Genomic DNA, 7,465 nt, shown 5'->3' on the forward strand with positions numbered 1-7,465 from the left:
CCTGCTAAGTGACGGGGGTGTTCTGGTAACGGGGTATGCTGAGAAGGCAGAGATACCAAATGCCTTCTTTGCTTCTGTCTTCAGTGAAAAAGCTCCTCCTCGGGAATCCGAGACCCTGGAGGTTAGTGAGAGGGTCTGGGGAATGGAAGACCTCCCTTCAGTCAGGGAAGAGATGGTCCGGGAGCGCCTAGGCAGCACCAATGTTCACAAATCCATGGGACCCAATGGGATGCATCCACAGGAGCTGAGGGAGCTGGCAGAGGTGATTGCTGAACCGCTTTCTGTCATCTTTGAAAGGTTTCGGAGGACGGGGGAGGTGCCTGAAGACTGGAGGATAGCCAATGTCACTCCAGTCTTCAAAAAGGGCAAGAAGGAAGACCCAGGCAATTATAGGCCAGTCAGCCTCACCTCTGTCCCTGGAAAGGTGATGGAACAGCTTGTATTGGATGTCATCTCCAGACAGCTGGAAGAAGAGGAGGTTATCAGGACTAGTCAGCACGGGTTCACCAGGGGGAGGTTGTGCTTGACCAACCTGGTGGCCTTCTATGATGTTGTCTCTGGCTGGGTGGATGGGGGGAGAGCAGTGGATATAGTCTACCTTGATTTCAGCAAGGCATTTGATACTGTCCCCCATGACATCCTTATAACAAAGCTGAGGAAGCGTGGGATAGATGAGTGGACAGTGAGGTGGGTTGAGAACTGGCTGACTGACAGAGCACAGAGGGTCGTTGTTGGCGGTGCAGAGTCTGGTTGGAGGCCTGTAACTAGATTTTTTCCTCAGGGGTCGGTGCTGGATCCGGTCTTGTTCAGTATCTTCATCAGTGACCTTGATGAGGGGATGGTGGCCACCCTCAGCAAGTTTGCTGATGATACGAAGTTGGGAGGATTGGCTGACACGCCTGAAGGCCGTGCTGCCATTCAGCGAGACCTGGACAGGCTGGAGAACTGTGCAGAAAAAAAACAGATGAGGTTTAACAGAAGCAAGTGTAGAGTCTTGCATCTGGGGAGGAATAATTGCATGCACCAGTACAGGTTGGGGGATGACCTGCTGGAGGGGAGCTCTGCGGAGAGGGACCTGGGTGTCCTGGTGGACGACAGGTCGGCCATGAGCCAGCAGTGTGCCCTTGTGGCCAAGAGGGCCAATGGCATCCTGGGGTGCATTAAAAAGAGCGTGGCCAGCAGGTCGAGGGAGGTGATCCTCCCCCTCTACTCTGCCCTGGTAAGGCCCCATCTGGAGTACTGCGTCCAGTTCTGGGCTCCCCAGTACACAACAGACAGGGATCTCTTGGAAAGAGTCCAGCGGAGGGCCACAAAGATGGTGAGGGGCCTGGAGCATCTCTGCTATGAGGAAAGGCTGAGTGAGCTGGGTCTGTTCAGCCTTGAGAAAAGAAGACTGAGAGGGGACCTGATCCAGGTCTATAAATATCTAAGGTGTGGGGGGCAGAATGGTGAGGCCAGACTCTTTTCAGTGGTGAGTGGAGACAGGACGAGGGGAAACGGCCAGAAACTGCAGCACAGGAAGTTCTGCACAAATGTGCGCAAGAACTTCTTTACAGTGAGGTGACGGAGCACTGGAACAGGCTGCACAGGGAGGTGGTGGAGTCTCCTTCTCTGGAGATGTTCAAGACCTGCCTGGATGCTGACCTGTGCGACCTGCTGTAGGGAACCTGCTTTGGCAGGGGGGTCGGACTTGATGATCTCTGGAGGTCCCTTCCAACCCCTACAGTTCTGTGATTCTGTGATTCTGTGATTTGCTGCTTGGTGGCTCCACCAAGGAGGTGACCTGATTCCTGACTGCTTGCAGCTTGCCCTTTGCATCACACTACTCCCTGGAGTCAGTAAGGGAAACAGTTGGGATTTAGCTGCTGATATTCCTTGAGTTGCGTTGCACTGACCTAGATGGCACACATCCAAAGGTTCTGGTGCTACCTTCAAACAGATCCTGAAACTGATCCCACCAACGTTAGTTCCATGCATTCAAAGTGCAGTGGTGTCAGCATGCCTGCCTTTAGTTTACTTTTAGGTAACTTCATTTTATCGCGCATTTCGTTTTGCACTTTTCACTTCCTTCTCCTTCTCCCAGTTTTTCATCTTAACTTTGCTTCCAGGACCTCCCCCTCCAGCCCTACACTTCCACTTGGCCTCTTGCTCATGCTAGCTGTCCTCTGCCTTATTTTTTTTTCTCACAGTTCAGTGCTTTTTTGTGAATCTGAATCAGGTGGTCTGTGCCTGCCTTATGCCTCCAGGCATTTCTGCCAGTGCAGTTTCTGAAAATGTTGTCGATGCTTCCATCGAGTTACACAGCTGATCTGCAAGCTCACTACGTGAATTTCCTCTGCCTTTTCTTAGCTGGTCACATCACTTCCCAAAACATGGAGGGGAAGCAAATGACTGCTCCATGGCACAAGGGTCAGTCTATTTAGTTAGTCCGCTTGTACCCAGCATTATCAGTCTCACATTGTTGGTCAGTGGACATGGCAACAACATCTGCCTCATTCGAAAGCTGAGCAAATTATGACCTGAAAGTCTGGACATATTGTTTAATAGCTAGGTTTTAAAATGCTATTTTTGTGTGTGTGGAGCAAAATGTTATTTCTTTTCCTTGAGCGCTACAATTCTAGAGCTAGAATAACCCATCAGTAAGGTATTTAAACCCATATATTATATTGTGACCAAAATTGGTATCCACTGCCACTGCACCCACATGAATTGCAGAACAGGAATGCTTACATTAGCAGATGCAAGACCTGCCCAGTACCACATCTGCCAAACCATTAACAAGGTTTTTATTTAACAATTTGATACAAAGGATGCTCTGATGAAATGTGCAGGCCACTGTGTGGGCTCTGCATAATGTGGCTCTGGTCTGATGCACTCTCAAAGTGCCAGATGTGCTGCAGAGGCTCCACAGCCCTCAGCTGACAATTGCTGAGGGGGGTGCTACCTTCGTTTGCAGTGTCCTGATGCCCACAAGATCCACGTGCCTAAATGCAGTTCTGGAGAGGAGCCGGGTGTTGGTTTTCACTGCTGAAGCTGATGGCATCCCTTATGCTTCAGTATTTAAATGTTTTCTTTTTAGTGTACTTCTCTGTATTTCAGTAAAATAGACCTGAGATTCTGGCTTTCTTGAAGATCTCTGCTTTTTGCTATGCAGCCCTGGAGTGCTCTCCTGCTGATGGGAATCAACAACAATAATGTTAGAGAATTCAGCGGGGACGCAGTTGCTGTAAATGTGTAAGGGAGGCCAGTGTGGGATAAAGATTTAAGGAGAACTTGCTCATTTCCATGCAAATGATAGACTGCAGCATCTCTGGGATCATGCCATGCCAGGGTACAGTAATGACTGATTCTGCAGAAGAACCCGTGATAGATGATAATGAATCCTTCTTTGCATAAGATTTTCATTTTCTGGAGAGAAACATTTATTATTGGTGAGTAATTGTGCGGTCTTCGATTTTTCATCTGTTATTTCCTAATCCACTGACAGATCTTAAAGATGTGAATTCCAGCTTTTCATAATCAACAAAAAGATCCTTTTCAAAGATGACTGGCATTTGGACAGGCTGGACATTCTGAGCTTCCAGGTTTGCTGGAAGTCTGGTTCAAACAGAAAAGCAAAAGCAAAAAGAGAGGAGAGCAGGACCCGGTGCAACCTGACAGCTCTTGGAAGGAACTCCAGCTTGTAGGTGACTTTCTTTGGGCCTTGATGCCAATGCATGATACCTCTGCTTCTGTTGTTCCAGTCACCTGAGGCTGGCTGGTCCTGCGGAGTTCAGCACAATTCCTGCAAGACCAGAGTTAAGCCAAGGCAGATTCTTGCTGCTTGACTGAGGGAATTGGGCTTTACCTTTGTCTAAACCCATCTTTTTTTCAAAGAGACTTTGGTTGGTGCTCTAAAGCTACAGTGCTGCAGGTCAGGAATTGATAGAGTAGACCTAAATGGGGAAAAAAAACCCAACAGCCCGCCACCACTGAATCATAATCTTTGAATCAAACAAACAAAATGTGATGAAGAATTTTTACGCTGTCTTTTGACTTTTAATCTTCTTACTCTCATGTGGAGATTATTCTTCCATCTGAAATTAACCTTAACCACACGCTCTTCTAATGCAGAGATAATCCTTTCTGAGGGAAGTTACTGTGCATTAATTGCTTGACTCTTTTTCTTCCTTTTTTTTTCTCCACTTCCACCCCTCTTGTCTGTGGTGCAAAGACCTGCACTGGAGCTGCAAACTGTGTCTGCAGAAATGCCAGAAAAACAGAATATTACTACTTCCCACCACATGTTTTCTGATTAGTATTCAATAAAAAATTATCTAAGCTGCAGAGATCTTATGCAAGAGTGCAATTACATCATCAACCACTTTCTAATTGCTAGAAAAAAAACCATCAGCCAAAACAGAGCGTTTTGCAACTTTGTGCTACAATTAGACTTAGAATCTTTCAATACATGTTAGAAAATATTTCTCACTCTCAAAGGATTTAAAATAATTATAAGTCATTCTAATTTGTCTATACAATTTCTATCAACTGCGTGGTGATTTAAGTGATCCATTAATTACAATAAATATGAATTTAATACACATATATATGTCGTTGTAATTATCCAAATCACTAGAGGTAATATATTTTTTTGCTTTAATTCTCTTTTGGTTTTATGGCTTTAAGAGCTGCTCTTTGCTTTAGACCTTACATCCACCCCATAGCTTATCCCTATCAGTAGGCAGTACTTAATTTATACACTCTTAATTAACACTGTGAGGAGTTTCCTCTCTGGTTGTGATAGGAGCTTGGCTCCTTCACGTGCACAGTCAGCCAGTTTTGCTTGAATTGGGCTGCTGCTGGCAGATCTGCAGCCCTTAAATCCAGGTGTCTTCACTGTGGACAAGACCCAGTGGGTATGATGCATTCCTTCCCCACCAGTGCTGGGTTCTTGGGCTTTGTCTGAAGATGGGCGTTGTTAAAAAGAGAAAGTGAGAGGAGAAAGCAGTCAATTTCTGGCCTGGATGCAGGCAACCCAGGAGTTCCTGTGAATGGGAAAAACTGGAGAGCTGATGGCAAAAAACAGTAAGATGAAGACCTTTGTCAAGGAACCCAAAAAAGGGCAATGAGACAACATTGCACAAGGAAATTGGTTTCTCCATCCCTTTACTGGTTTGGGCTGCAGCATGCAGCACATCTGAGATGGGCCGTATCTGCATCAACTTCACTTGGTCTGTCACATCCATAAAGCTTAGAGTATTTTTATTTTTAACCTTGGAGTGGGTATGCTCACACCTCTTCCTCCCAGCATCTCCTATGTCTAAATAGAGATTGGGAATCAGAATGCTGATATGCTCTTTGGTTTAAATGCCTTTAAACTAGGAGGGACAATAATTGAACGGGGGCAAGACTAACCACTCTGTTCTTGCTGTCAGCAAAGGTCAGCTGGCACCTGCTTGAGCAAAATGCCTCGGGAGCTTTGTGGTGCATGAGGAATATCTTAGCCCAAAGCTGTTCATGCTCCACTTCAGTGCCAGTGCCCAAGCAGTCTGGGCTGTCTGTGAGAAGGAACAAAGCAGGAGCTGGAGAGATTCAGGATCTGGGAGAGCAGAGAGTTGATGCTGGAACAGCATGAGTCCAAAACACAAAGCAAAGCAGTAACGATATATCAGAAGAACAATGGCATTTTTAAATCCATCCAAAGATGCTGGTATATATGTATTTTTTAGTTAGATGGAAAGGGGAAGGAGAGGGGGCTCCTGATACTTTATTCAGATGACTAAAGAGCTCATGTTAACATTCACTTTTTAAAACACAGCGACGGCCTGCGTGTAAAATGAGCTTTGAAGTGCAGAGCTGACAAACCCCAGGGGAAAGCATGTCTTTTATTAACAACTGCTGGTACACTTCAGGAACCTTATTTTAATGTTTAGTGAAAACGTTTGTTGTGAGAGAAAAAAGAATCGCTGGCCTGAGGAATTCCTTGGAAGGGGCAGCAGGGGCTGGTGACAATTTGCCCTCATGCTTCCTTCTTCATCAGGGCTTGGAGTGGGAGGAGGACCAGCCCATGAGGGCAGTTGTTGAGTTGCCATCAATGAGTCACGGTGTGATGCAGCTCCTTGTGTTGTAGGCTGGTGACGTGGCAGATGTTCAGGGGAATATTTTCTTTATGTTTTTAGTTGCAGAGCTGACTTAAGGCCCAAGGCTGCTTTTGGATTTCAGTGGCATGCTTGGTTCTGGTTCTTCAAAAGAGACTTGGTTGCTTCTGGAAAATGTTTTAGCAAAGAAGCAATGTTATTTATGCATATCTGTGGTTTTATTTTTAACGTATTTTTATAATGCAGCAAGTTGACCCAAATAGGAGATGCAGACCTTCTTCTAAGATGATCTCTTGAATAAACCATAGTTTCAGCTGTTGGAGTCCTCGGATCAAATACTGAGGTTTCCACCCCACACCCTGCACCTCCCACTAGCTAACTGCTCACCTTGCAGGCGTCTCATCTCCAAAAATTATGCACGACCTCACAAGGGTTTATTAGATTCTTGTATTAAGGTCACGACAGAGTAAATGACTTATCTAAGGCTGCAGAATGAGGTAGGTATCAATGATGTGATCAGACATCTGCAGTTCTTGGCTTTGAGATTTGGGGATCAGAGAGTGGCTGATAGAGACTGAAATACGAGCGTTCTGAATTTTTTATGTTCGGTTCAAGTATATTTGGGCTAGATTCATCAAAGGAATAACCGGGAGAGATATTTTTCATTTGTAGAATCTTAATGAATACATGACACTCGTTATTCATTATTTATCTACTTTCAGATGTTAATTAATAGTTCTGCTGGTCATTTATGATTTTTCCTATATTTATAGAAAGCCGTCACTTCAAAAGTATTTAATTGTGCTGCTGTTTGTTACCTTTTGTAAAACTGCCTCAATATTAGGGAGGACTCAATATTGCTATAGCTTTTAAGCACATAACCAAAGGAAGAAAATTTCATATTTTTCTGTTCCTTTGAGTCATGTCATGAGTTTGTGGTTTTCCTTCCCCCAAATGCTTTTTACAGTGCAGCTGACATAAATTAGCCAAAGAAACTGTGTTTCCTGTATGGGTAGGAACCACTAGAGGACACCACCAGGAGACTCGTGAAGCAATCAGGCACTGCTATCAACAGAGAAACTGAAAAAAAAAGGGTGGGAATGGGGAAGTGCTGTTCCTACCATCCCCTGGGAATGGATAGAGCTGATCCATCATCTTATTGCCAGCCAGCAGATATGGGCTGGAAATGCACAGCTCCTTGCAACACCTCATCATCCTTACATCTTGTGATGCCAGAGCAGATCTGCTTGGAGGAGCAATTTGCTGCTGAGAAGGAGAAGGTCACTGAGCCTTTTCTGGCCGCAGCACTTTCAGCTAGCTCAGAACCTGCAGTTGTAGGAGATTCACCTGGCTTTCTTTTCAGGTTTCCCAGAGCATTAGTAGGC

This window comes from Centrocercus urophasianus, unplaced genomic scaffold (assembly GCF_019232065.1).
Source record: "Centrocercus urophasianus isolate 14NV4802_14NV808 unplaced genomic scaffold, USGS_Curo_1.0 seq_47, whole genome shotgun sequence".
Lineage (NCBI taxonomy): Eukaryota > Metazoa > Chordata > Aves > Galliformes > Phasianidae > Centrocercus > Centrocercus urophasianus.